Here is a 14,249-nt window from a genome sequence, read left to right on the forward strand (position 1 = left end):
CCAAGCAAGCTTGGGGAAATCAGAGGATCGACAGAGTTACTGAAATTCAGATTTTTCTCCACATCTTCGTCAAAATCAGATTTCTGCAAACTTATCAGGTACACTCTTTCCTAGCTGCACATTTTTGTTCATTTTCTTTATTGAGATGTTCATTCCTTTCTGAGCATTGATGACAATGCATCATTTTAAGCTTGGGGAGGGGGTTAGTGTAACAAATTTGCATTTTTTGTTAATTTTTTTTTTCAGTTTTTCATTTAAAATTTTCAAATGTTCTTTCTTCTTTTTGCATTTTATTCTATTGCATTTGCACATAAAAAAACAAAAATCCAAAAATATTTTCCTTTTATTTTTCTGCATTCATGAAAACAAAGAAAAGCCCAAAAAGATTTTATTTCTAGTTATTATAATTTTTATTTTCTGCGTATCAAAATCCAAAAAAATAAAAAATTTACATGAGATGAGGATATTTTTTATATTCGATATCTCTGTTAAGATGAAGTGTGATAGTTACCGAAAATAACGGTCTCATTACAATCAACTTTAAGAATTATCTTTTCAAGTGCTTTAAATGTTTTCAATATGAACCAACATAAGAGTCAGATAATTATTACAATGGAAGTGTGGGATGGAAAAACGAAAAGTGTTTTGAAAATAATTTCCTTAGATGCCTTAAAAAGAACCTAGATTGGATAACGCTTATCATTCCTTGAAGTACTGAACCCTATAGTTTCTGCGCCTTTTGAGGTTAGGAGGGAACTCTTGTTATACCCACAAAATAGTTATCATTTTTGAAGTATTGAATATATGGTGGGCCTCAAAGTAAAATTCGCACCCAGTCAATATATATGTTAGAAATGGTATATCAAGCAATTTGAAGAAATCTGCAATTCAAAGTCAAATCCAAGTCAAGTTCAATTCGAAATCAAGAAGCAAACAAGTTAAATCTGAAGAGTTGATCAAGACGAAGAAGATGTGTGGTATAATGAGATTGATCCCTCGATAGTGGAATCATAGGGGTAAGCTTGGATTTTCTGTCCATAATGGAGCTTAGCGCGTTTATTGGATGAGTTCGGAAAAAAAGGAGGGGTTGGTCAAGCCAAGTTTTTATAAACGAATTTTCGTGAAATTATTTTTTAAAATACACTGTTTTCACAAATTTAATTCAGCGTAAAAATTATTTGCTCAAGCTTGGTTTAATTTATTAAATATGAAATCTGAATCATTAATATAAAGTATTGAGACTGTTGTCTAGGTAGTGATTTCATTGAAGCTTCCTCGTTGTGAAATCTGATCATGTGAACAACAAAAAAAGGAGTGAAGTGTTTTGATAAAGTTTAAATTTTTAATTTCCTTAATTTTGTTTTAGTTTTTATTCTAAGTTCCTTTTTTGGTTATCTACATCTTTTCATTTGTTTATAACGTTTTATCTTTTTCTTACTTGAGGGCAAGTAAGGTTTAAGCTTGGGGAGATTTGTTAGATGCCATTTTATGCATCTTTTAGGGTAGTTTTCATTATTATTTAGTATCATATTTTGTACATTTGCATTTCATTTATTTAAATAATGTTCAGCTCATGTAATTCGTAAGCATTCCCGTACTGCTCATGTTTTTATGTCAATTTAGATAGTTTGAGTGGAGCAGTGCTTTGGGAGCAGTTGGATGCGCGTTTGGAGCTTAAAATGGAGCTTGGAACTTATGGAGCATTTTGTGGAATTATTGGAAGATGCTTTGGTCAAGAAACGTTCGATTGAATTGATCGCACGAAGATAGAATTTGCAATCTAAAGTTAAAGGATGTTGCTGTTAGCTTTCACCCCCTGTCAGTATTTTCACCATATCTCGAGAACCGTAACTCCGATTGACGCAATTCAAAATGATCTGAAAAGTAGACGAAATTTTGGACGTCTTAGGCACAACATGCGATCGCAACTATGGTCCATGCAATCGCATGGAGCCTTTATGCGATCGCAGGTTAGGGCGCAACTTTGATGTTTTTTAGTGCCAAAAATTCATCCGATAGTGAAAAATGAAATCCTGCGATCGCAGGTTGTGTACATGCGATTACAGGTTGGCCAAAAAGTGACAAAATAACATCCTATTTCATTAAAAAGGCACGAGACGCGTTTTCTTCAAATCCTGCGTTCGCAGGTTGTGTACATGCGATCGCATGCACGTCGTTTTTGCTGCTGGACTTATAAATAGACCCTGATAGCTGTAACCGAAGTTGGCGATTCCAGAGGTACCAGACGATGAAAATACGATTTTGGAGGCGTTTCTTCTCCGATTTCAACGATTTCTGAAGATCTGAAGATTGTGGATCATTCCAATTAATCAGTTAATAGAATCCGTAATTGTTCTTCTCAACTAGTAAAAGTAACAAGTATCAGATTGGTTCCGTTTTGGGATTTAACTCTGATATAAACTATAAAAATCATATATTTACGCTTCCGAGCTTGTGAGAAGTATTGGGTATTGCTGGGAATTTTACAATGAACTTAATGCAACTTTTCTGATCTTAATTAAGAGCTTGTTTGATTAGACAGTAAAAAGTTAGGGTTAATTGAAGAGCTTGTTTTGATTAGCTAGTTTAGGTAAAAGAGAAATTACTAGAGCTTGTTAGTTTTTCTCAGTACCAGCTTAGATAGAACGCGACTCAAATAATCAGATCTGGATCAGTTGCATGATTAGGAAAGTCACAGCAGAACTGGAATTATTTTTATTATCAATTTTCGTTTTCATTTAATATCACTGCATTTTTAGTTTTTAGTTTAATAAAAAAACCCCCCTTTTATAATTTTTGTTTTGACTAGATGTGTCTGATGTAAAAAGGCATTGACCATTAGGCTGTGTCCTTGAGGATTCGACCCTGCTTCCCTGTGCTATATTTTTAGTGCATTCCAAGCAGTGATAAATTTATTTGTTTAATACGTGTGCGACAGCGTGTTAACAAACTGGAGCCATTGCCGGGGACACGGTGCCTTCTAATAGTTTATGCCAAGAATTTTTCGTTCAGGTGCACCTTTAGTTTTTGATCCATAAATTGAGCGAACTACAAGGAGACTGAGGAAAGAAGCAACAAGAAAGAAACGATCAGTTGGTCTCTTTGGTTCATCATCTTCCATACCCTCAGAAGCCTCCACACCACAAGACACTCCCTTGTGGAACGAATTAGATACGATTTTTCCAAAAGTACCCCCATCATCACCTCAAAACAGCCCATATAAAACTTATTCCCCACCCTCTTCCATTAAAACTGAAATCACAGACTCTTTAGAAACCGAATCTGAAGACTTAGTTATGAGTGGAGACGAAGCAGAAAAGACCCTTAGAGAGTGGGCCACTCAAGAGGTCAACCAATAGCCCCTTTCCATTACGTTTCCAGAAGCCCAAAACTTCAAACTTAAATCTGGGCTGATTCATCTTCTTCCCACTTTCAGACGATTGGAAAACGAAGACCCACATAAATTCCTCAAGGAATTTCATGTGGTTTGTTCTGGAATGAAGCCTCATGCTGTCACAGAAGACCAGATAAAGTTAAGGGCATTCCCCTTTTCGCTTCAAGATTCTGCAAGAGAATGGCTATATAAACTCCCATCTAGTTCAATCACCACTTGGACAGAGCTCGCGAAGGTGTTCTTAGAGAAATATTTGACAAAAACGCGAGTCTCCAGTCTCAGAAGAGAAATCCTTGGTATCAAACAAGGAAAAAGAGAAGTTACATACCTACTGGGAGAGATTCAAGAAGTTGTTGGTCCGTTTCCCCCAACATGGAATTAGTGATTACCAGCTCTATAACTATTTTTGTGAAGGTCTGAAACCCATGGAAATACGCCGTATAAATGCTTCCAGTGGTGGTTGTTTGGGTGATATGACACCAACTGAAATCAGAGAGCTGATCGAAAAGCTGGAAATCGAGTCTAAACACTCTGGAAACGAAGAGAAGTGGTATCCAGATCAACCAAGGGGTGTCAAGGAAGTTAACAATGTTCATCTAGAAGCTTAGATATCTGAATTGACATAAGCTGTTCTGCTCCTGACCAAAGAAAAAGCAGCTGCAAAGAAACAATCTGGGATTTGCTTGAAGAGTTATCACCCTACTGACATGTGCCCAATATTGCAAGAGGATACAGTTGCAGTAAAAGCTGTCGGGAGCTACCAACAGAATTTTCAGAATAATTATCAGCAAAAACAACAATTTCAGCCTCCACCCGGATTTCAACAACAACGGAATTTTTAGCAACCGGGTTTTCAGCAGACAAATTTTCGTCAAAATTCTCACTTTCAGCCCAACTTTCAGAACTCGAATTTCCAGAATCAAAACTTCCAACATCAACCCAGTAACTCCAGTGTGCCTTAGAAGATATGATAAAAAGTCTTGCCACGAGCACCCAAGCATTCCAGACCGAAACTAGAGCTAGTATCAAGAATTTGGAGCAACAGGTGTCTCAACTTGCCACGTCTGTGGGTCGTCTGGAGTCTCAAGGAAAGTTACCAGGGCATACTGAAAACAATCCAAAGCATAATGTGATTGCTATTTTCTTTAGAAGCGGGAAAACATATGAAGGCCCAAGCTCATCTATACCAGAAAACAAAGATGAAGAAGAGTTTGAAGAGGTTCTGATAGAAGAAGGAGATGTGGAAGGGATAGAAAAAGAAGCTGAAGCTGAAGAGTTTGAAGAGGTGTTGGTTGAAGAAGGATCTGAAAATTTGGTAGAAAAAGAAACTCCAACACTACCCAAGCCAATTCTAAAGGAGTACAAGCCATTACCTCCATTCCCATCAAGACTAAAGAGTACGAAGCGCGAAAGAGATGATGAAGATATCATGGAAATTTTCCGCAAGGTTGAGGTAAATATCCCACTTTTAGATATTATCCAACATATCCCTCGCTATGTTAAGTTTCTTAAAAATTTATGTGTTTCTAAGAAAAAAATGAAATTTAATGAAATTGTGAAAGCTGGCAAAAATATATCCTCTATTTTACAAAAAGGTTTGCCTCCAAAGTGCAAGGATCCGGGGATTTTCTTAGTTCCTTGTAAATTCGGGAGCCTTGATTTTCCAAAAGCCATGCTTGATCTAGGAGCTTCAGTCAATGTCCTTCCCTATTCTGTTTTTGAAAAATAAAAAATGGGAACTTTACAAAAGACCGGGACAATTATACAATTGGCTGACCACTCGATAGTACACCCAAAAGGTGTACTGGAGGATGTTCTTGTCCAAGTGGATAATCTGATTTTTCCTGCTGATTTTTATATATTAGACACGGGAAACTTGGACACTTCTGATGCAAACTCTATTATTTTGGGAAGACATTTTATGAAAACTGCAAAAACAAAAATTGATGTTTTTGGTGGTACACTTTCAATGGAGTTTGATGAGGAAGTTGTGAACTTTAAAATTAATAATGATGACTTTCCTTTTGAAAATATTTCTGTCAATTATATGGGTACCAGCAGTCCTTTGTCTGAGGGCTGCTGTGAGTTTTCTAATGTCTCTGTGTAAGAAAAATTTTTAGACAAGAATTCATCTGATAATATATCCAAGGAGCTGGCAGAAGATAAGCTTGGGGAGGTGGAAGAGGTTGAGCTGAAATCTGCTACGGAAGAAGAATCCGATAAAAATATGAAAAGAAAAAAACTTTTGGAAAAATAAAAGGTGAAAGTGGTGATTTCAGATACGAAACTGAAAAGAAGAAAGTTTAAAGAAAAGAATGAGGAGATTTCTAGGAAGAAAAAGAAGATCAGAAAGAAAAAGAAGTCTAATCAACCGAAAGACTTATCTGATAACTATTTGGAGTCTTTCCAGTTTGCTGAACAAGTTCCAGATCCACCCATATTGCCATATTTGAAGGGATCTGGAGTCACAAGTAAAAGAGTTGAGCTTCAGAGAAGTCCCAACCACACTAGTTAATAATCTGGTTGGGCAAAGTCGAGCCAACAACTTTAAAAATGGGCGGCTTTCCAGGAGGCAAGCGGATGAGTAGTTTTTTTTTTTTTTTTTGCTTTCAATAAAGAGATGGTCGTAGTTCCAAGCAAGCTTGGGGAAATCAGAGGATCGACAGAGTTGCTGAAATTCAGATTTTTCGGCACATGTTCGTTAAAATCAGATTTCTGCAAACTTATCAGGTACACTCTGTCCTAGCTGCACATTTTTGTTCATTTTCTTTATTGAGCAGTTCATTCCTCTCTGAGCATTGATGACAATGCATCATTTTAAGCTTGGGGAGGGGGTTAGTGTAAAAAATTTGCATTTTTTGTTAATTTTTTTTTTCAGTTTTTCATTTAAAATTTTCAAATGTTCTTTTTTCTTTTTGCATTTTATTCTATTGCGTTTGCACATAAAAAAAACAAAAATCGAAAAATGATTTTATTTCTATTTATTTTAATTTTTATTTTCTGCGTATCAAAATCCTAAAAAATAAAAAATTTACATAAGATGAGGATATTTTTTACATTCGATAGCTCTATTAAGATGAAGTGTGATAGTTACCGAAAATAACGGTCTCATTACAATCAATTTTAAGAATTATCTTTTTGAAGTGCTTTAAATGTTTTGAATATGAACCAACATAAGAGTCAGATAATTTTTACAATGGAAGTGCGGGTTGGAAAAACGAACAGTGTTTTGAAAATAATTTCCTTAAATGCCTTAAAAAGAACCTAGATTGGATAACCTTTATCATTCCTTGAAGTACTGAACCCTATAGTTTCTGCGCTTTTTGAAGTAAGGAGGGAACTCTTGTTATACCCACAAAATAGTTATCATTTTTGAAGTATTGAAGATATGGTGGGCCTCAAAGTAAAATTCGCGCCCAGTCAATATATATGTTAGAAATGGTATATCAAGCAATTTGAAGAAATCTGCAATTCAAAGTCAAATCCAAGTCAAGTTCAAGTCGAAATCAAGAAGCAAACAAGTTAAATCTGAAGAGTTGATCAAGACGAAGAAGACGTGTGGTATAATGAGATTGATCCCTCGATAGTGGAATCATAGGGGTAAGCTTGGATTTTTTGTCCATAATGGAGTTTAGCGCGTTTACTGGACGAGTTCGGAAAAAAAGGAGGGGTTGGTCAAGCTAAGTTTTTATAAACGAATTTTCGTGAAATTATTTTTAAAAATACATTGTTTTCACAAATTTAGTTCGGCTTAAAAATTATTTGCTCAAGCTTAGTTTAATTTATTAAATATGAAATCTAAATCATTAATATAAAGTATTGAGACTGTTGTCTAGGTAGTGATTTCATTGGAGCTTCCTCGTTGTGAAATCTGATCATGTGAACAACAAAATAAAGAGTGAAGTGTTTTGATAAAGTTTAAATTTTTAGTTTCCTTAATTTTGTTTTAGTTTTTATTCTAAGTTCCTTTTTTGGTTATCTACATCTTTCCATTTGTTTATAATGTTTTATCTTTTTCTTACTTGAGGGCAAGTAAGGTTTAAGCTTGGGGAGATTTGTTAGATGCCATTTTATGCATCTTTTAGGGTAGTTTTCAGTATTATTTAGTATCATATTTTGTACATTTGCATTTCATTTATTTAAATAATGTTCATCTCATGTAATTCGTAAGAATTCCCGTACTGCTCATGTTTTTATGTCAATTTCAGATAGTTTGAGTGGAGCAGTGCTTTGGGAGCAGTTGGATGCGCGTTTGGAGCTTAAAATTGAGCTTGGAACTTATGGAGCATTTTGTGGAATGATTCGAAGATGCTTTGGTCAAGAAACGTTCGATTGAATGGGTCGCACGAAGATAGAATTTGCAATCTAAAGTTAAAGGATGTTGCTGGTAGCTTTGACCCCTTGTCAGTATTTTGACCATATCTCAAGAACCGTAACTCCGATTGACGCAATTTAAAATGATCTGAAAAGTAGACAGAATTTCAGACGTCTTAGGCACAACATTCGATTACATCTATGGTCCATGCGATCACATGGAGCCTTTATGTGATCGCAGGTTAGGTCGTAGCTTGGATTCGAGGTTTTTTAGTGCCAAAAATTTATCCGGAAGTGAAAAATGAAAACCTGCGATCGCAGGTTGTGTACATGCGATCACAAGTTGGCCAAAAAGTGCCAAAATAGCATCCTACTTCATTAAAAAGGCACGAGACGCGTTTTCTTCAAAACCTGCGATCGCAGGTTGTGTATATGCGATCGCATGCACGTCGTTTTTGCTGCTGGAAATAGACCCTGATAGTTGTAACCGAAATTGGTGATTCCAGAGGTACCAGACGACGAAAATACGATTTTAGAGGCGTTTCTTCTCCGATTTCAACGATTTCTGAAGATCTGAAGACTGTGGATCATCTCCTTCAAGTATATTAGTAAGATTAGTTGTTTGATGTCTCTTTTCATTTGTTTTTATCAGATTTTAGCCATGTCTGGCTAAAACCTTAGTTTTTAGTTCTGCAAAGATGAGTACTTTTCATGTGATTGATCATTAGATCTGGTTTTTGATTTGTGCTTCTATCTAGATTCTTCAGTTTTGTTTTTAATGAATGTTTGATTTTAATTCTTGTTAGTCTGATCACCTAGCTAGGGTTTTATCATTCCAGTTAATCAGTTAATAGAATCTGTAATTGTTCTTCTCAACTGGTAAAAGTAACAAGTATCAGATTAGTTCCGTTTTGGGATTTAACTCTGATATAAACTATAAAAATCATATCTTTACGCTTCTGAGCATGTGAGAAGTATTGGGTATTGGTGGGAATTTTACAAATAACTTAATGCAACTTTTCTGATCTTAATTAAGAGCTTGTTTAATTAGACAGTAAAAAGTTAAGGTTAATTGAAGAGCTTCTTTTGATTAACTAGTTTAGGTAAAAGAGAAATTACTAGAGCTTGTTAGTTTTTCTCAGTACCAGCTTAGATAGAACGCATCTCAAATAATCAGATCGGGATCAGTTTCATGATTAGGAAAGTCACAGCTGAACTGAAATTATTTTTATTATCGATTTTCATTTCATTTAATATCACTGCATTTTTAGTTTTTAGTTTAATCAAAAACCCCCCCTTTTATAATTTCTGTTTTGACTAGATGTGCCTGATGCAAAAAGACATTGACCATTAGGATGTGTCCCTGAGGATTCGACCCTGCTTCCCTGTGCTATATTTTTAGTGCATTCCAAGCAGTGATAAATTTATTTGTTTAATACGTGTGCGACAGCGTTTTAACAAATTAGCGCCGTTGCCGGGGACATGGTGCCTTCTAATAGTTTATGCCAAGAATTTTTCATTCAGGTACACCTTTAGTTTTTGATCCAGAAATTGAGCGAACTGCAAGGAGACTGAGGAAAGAAGCAACAAGAAAGAAACGATCAGTTGGTCTCTTTGGTTCATCATCTTCCATACCCTCAGAAGCCTCCACACCATAAGGCACTCCCTTGTGGAACGAATTAGATACGATTTTTCCAAAAGTACCCACATCATCACCTCAAAACAGCCCATATAAAACTTATTCCCCACCCTCTTCCATTAAATCTGAAATCACAGACTCTTCAGAAACCGAATCTGAAGACTTAGTTATGAGTGGAGACGAAGCAGAAAAAACCCTTAGAGAGTGGGCCACTCAAGAGGTCAACCAACATCCCCTTTGCATTACGTTTCCAGAAGCCCAGAACTTCGAACTTAAATCTGGGTTGATTCATCTTCTTCCCACTTTCAGAGGATTGGAAAACGAAGACCCACATAAATTCCTCAAGGAATTTCATGTGGTTTGTTCAGGAATGAAGCCTCATGCTGTCACAGAAGACCAGATAAAGTTAAGGGCGTTCCCCTTTTTAGTGCATTCCAAGCATTGATAAATTTATTTGTTTAATACGTGTGCGCAAGCGTGTTAACACTCACCCATCTTGACTGTCTCATCCCACTCTTTGAAGGAGTCGAAGACCCAAGCATCAGCAGAACATGATGTACACACAGTTAGCACATCACCATCGTCCCCTTCATCAGAACTTTCCTGAACCACAGCAGCAATGTTATTTCTGCTTGATTCACTCTTGGACTTCCTATTCCTCAGTTGTGGACAATTTCGCTTAAAATGCCCTTTCTCCTTACAGTTATAACATTTCATGTTTGATGAACCTTTAGACTTCGATTTTGAACGTGATCTCCCTCTGTTTCCTCCTTTCCTCTCTTTTGTCCTCCCTCTCCCTGCAAAAAAACCAGAACTGGACACCTCCTCTCCACCTGAAACTTTTCTTTTCAGTTCCTTGGACATCAGAGAGTCCTTCACATCATTCACAGTGATCGTTGTCCTACCATAAAGCATGGTATCAACGAAATTATCATATGAATTAGGAAACGAACATAAGAGAATGAGCGCCTGATCTTCATCTTCAATCTTCACATCAACACCTTGTAGATCCAAGATGATACGATTGAAGTTATCCATATGATCTTTCACTTGGGTACTTTCAGACAATCTGAGAGTGTACAACCTTTGCTTTTGATACAACCTTTTCGTCAGTGAGTTATTCTGGTACTTGTCACCAAGTTTATCCTAGAACCCAGAAGTAGTTGTTTGATCCACAACCTCCCTCAGTACTGCATCTGTCAAGCTCAATAGAATGGCACTATTTGCCTTCGTTAGAATATCCACCTTCTTATCACCCGCCATGTCTTTTGGCAGTTTTGCCTCTCCTTCCAGTGCCGCCGCACATCCCTGTTGAACCAGAAGAGCCCTCGTCTTCACCTTCCATAAAGTGAAGTCATTTGAGCCATTGAACTTATCCAAATCAAACTTGTGAGTAGACATCTTCAATCACAAGAATACAAACTGCAGCTCTAACACCACTTGTTAGGAAGTAAACCGGATAACTAGCAAAACCAAAAGCACACAAGACACAATATTTACGTGGTTCTGTCAAGGACAACCTACGTCCATGGGCAAGAGGGAGTATTCTTTATTTCAGAGCTCTCAACACAGAGGTTACAAGTACAATTACACAGAGATTCTCCTGTCACTCTAGAATTCAAGATACAAAATGGCCTAGCATGCATCCCTATTTATACTTGAGAGATCAGACCTAAAACCCTAATGAGCCAAGCCCATTGACGCATAGGCCCATGGTGGGTGTCAACGAATAATAATCCGCCATGCAACATCTTTTGGAACATTCTTGAGCATTATCATCTTCTAGGCATACTTGGATCAACATGGCACAACAAAGGAATCAATATGGCACATCATGTACCAAGATGGTCCATGATGGCACAATAGCTTCTTCATGGCGCAACAACAACCCTAGTGATGGATTTTAGTATAGTACAACATCCTATGGTGCACATACAACCCTAAATACCTTGGATCTATGTTTTCACTAGTTATACATGAAAATGGTTTCCAAGACATTAAACCTATAACTAGCATGCAAATTGTCACAACTAGCATTTTGGCTAGGAAATTCTGTCCTCATGTAAGCAATAACTATTGTGAAGACTTGTGCTAACACATTAAAAGTGTACATTATGGTTCCTAATTGACCATGTAAAGTTAAATTGCAAATCTCTCCAAGAATATCAAATCTCTCCCAAATCTCTCCAAGTATATGAAATCTCTCCCAAATCTCTCCAAGAATATCAAAAATCTCTTACAAATCTCTCCAAGTATATGAAATCTCTCCCAAATCTCTCCACGGGTCTCAAATATCTCCCAAATCTCTCTATGTACCTTCCTCTGTCGAAAACAACTCAAAACCGAAGGAGAAAACCCAAAAGGACCCTCTTGGTCCGGATACCTTCTAAGGAACCAAGAAGGTTCTCACTTCGGATTTCAGCATGCTCCGGACAATCTCGCTTCGGATCTTCCTTAGTCCGGACTTCCCTCCTCCTTCAGAACCTTAATCTGAATACATGAGGCGGTTCGGACCTCCAAGCTGAACCGGGCAACTTCACGCCTCCGGACCGGAAGCCTTGACGCCTTGAAAAAAACCTCGCATCTTCGGAAGTAATTGCTCACGACTAGTACCGGCTTCGAAATTAAGGCTTGACTCCGGAAGGTTAGCATTGCTCCGGAACTTCATGAATCCACTCTGGAAGTTAGAATTTGACTTCGGAACTCGCCCAGTACCCCCGGAACCCCCTTGTACCCACTTCGGACCCTCGCAGACTTAACCCTCCACTCCGGAAATTGAGATATAGCTCCGGAATTCACCTTTTGGCTCTCGATTTTGGACCATTTCAGACTTTTTCATCAGTTTAGGATATTTTGACGTCGGGAATTCCTCCAAACTCGTGTTTTTCATATTTTAGACCCCTTAAACCCCTAATTTATGCCAAAATTGATTATTTTAAACATATTTATATAAAATAATACCCAATATTTTTTGAAGGGATTCTAAGAAAATAAGGGTTGACTTTATGATGTGATGCAAATTCTTCATTTCCCATGCAAATCCAAGTTAAACACAAAATATCCATGAATAACTAAGCTTTGTACACCAGTCCTCCAAGCAAGTGTCACGTCACTCTTATCCCTTCACTTAGAATACGTGAACTCCTTTCCCCCATATTCCACTTCTCATTTTCATACTCAGTAAACTCCTAAGAAGTGCTCTTAACTCATTCAAACTTCAAGTCTCATTCCTTCAAAGAAAATTCCCAGATTTCTTTTGTAAGTGTTTCATATTTTTTGACTAGTGATTCTCCACATTATTCCTAGGATTTCCTTATATTTACACATAAAATTATTCTTAGGATATTCTAAAGTTCAAAGAACCTTTTCAAGTTTTGGAACTTGGAAGCTCCTTAACATTTCTTCAATCACCCAGCAAGCTAACTGAAGGTGAGCTTCATACCCCTACGTTTTCGAGATTTCTATTGTTTTGGGGGAGAATACAAGTCAAAGTCTTGCGTAAATGATGATCTATTTGCTTATTGTGTATGCATGCCATCTTATATGTGCTTAAGTATGAAAACCCTTATAAATAGTCCAACAACTCGAGATTTTGGTTAAGTCTCAAGAGTTTGGATTATATTTCACAAATCATGTTTGGAAACAAGAACTAGTATGTTACCAAGTATAAGTCACTAATTTTTATAACAACAACTATAAGGATCTGCTTCAAGATTTACTTAAACAAGTTGTGGGACAAAATATTTTGAAAGTGATTAAATTATGGAAATAATAATATTTTGGATCACTTTTGGCCAAACATAAATATAAGGGCTATTATGTCATATACATGACTTTTTACCATATTAACAAACTGTTTGTGATTATTTATAAATAATTTAATATAACTAATTTTATCCAGAAAAATATACGAAAACAAAGTTTTCATGACAAAAATATTTCCATGTCATAAACTGTTGTCGTAAAACCTTCAGGAACATAAGTAATGTTCTATATGTCATAAAACAGAAAATGCGGGTCATAACCTGCAGTCATAAATTTACACAAATTATGACTTGACACTTTTCTTTTGACTAATATGGGCCAAAGCCGACAATTTATAGAAAGGAAAGACCATTTTTACCAATTCTGATAATGTTGGGTCATTTTGATAAACGTTCAACATGGCTTATTTTTCAATAAACGAAACGGAACGAACATGAGCACCCATTTAACAAGCACGATAAACGATATGGAACGAAAACGATATTTCTATTCAATGAGTACGAATTCCATTATTTATCTAACAAATAATGGATCCCAAACGATTGCTCAAAAGGTTGTTAATATTCTAGTCAGACAAATCTCAAAGTACCTAAATATAAAAATATTAGTGTACGTCCAAAGTCCTGTAAGGAGTTATAGCCAGAGTCTCTTGGAGGGAGAGCGGGAATTTGTGTATAGATCTATACGGGGTTGACACCCCGCACCTTCGCTGTTCGCTACAGCTAGACCGGCCAGTCTAGGGTGACAAATGTCTTTAACCAAAACAAGGGCGCCCGAGAAACGCCAAAACAGGTCTCGGTCATATTACTATGGTTATAACGACTCACTAGAATATGTTATGTTATCTAGACATTTATGCAAGGAAAACCTCATAAATAAATTTTGGCATGTTGTGTTGACTGTCCTATGCATGGTAGTGATGGTCCGCATTTGTTGCGTTGACTGTCCTTTTCCATTGCGTAGAATGTCCACCATCGCCATGTTGATTTCTTTCACCTAACAAGTATAGAGTCTTAATAATGCCATTTTACAAATTAGAAGGCGTAGGCCTTTATGGAAAACGTTTGTATACGATTTTTGAAAACAATAAACTAACATACACATATGCTAGTTTACACAAGTGGAAACAGAACTTAC

At 36.6% G+C, this 14,249-nt stretch overlaps 1 non-coding gene across 1 annotated transcript; it reads right to left on the reverse strand.

Annotated features, from left to right (window-relative positions):
• Window positions 1–3,668: 3,668 nt before the first annotated feature.
• LOC145122881 (small nucleolar RNA R71) lies at window positions 3,669–3,773 on the reverse strand. The gene has a single exon (XR_013714781.1). It is a non-coding gene; the product is annotated as a small nucleolar RNA R71 (small nucleolar RNA).
• Between the last annotated feature and the right edge of the window lie 10,476 nt (window positions 3,774–14,249).

Source organism: Lactuca virosa, chromosome 6 (genome assembly GCF_052849685.1).
Source record: "Lactuca virosa cultivar CGN04683 chromosome 6, Lactuca_virosa_CGN04683_v6, whole genome shotgun sequence".
Classification (NCBI taxonomy): Eukaryota; Viridiplantae; Streptophyta; class Magnoliopsida; order Asterales; family Asteraceae; genus Lactuca; species Lactuca virosa.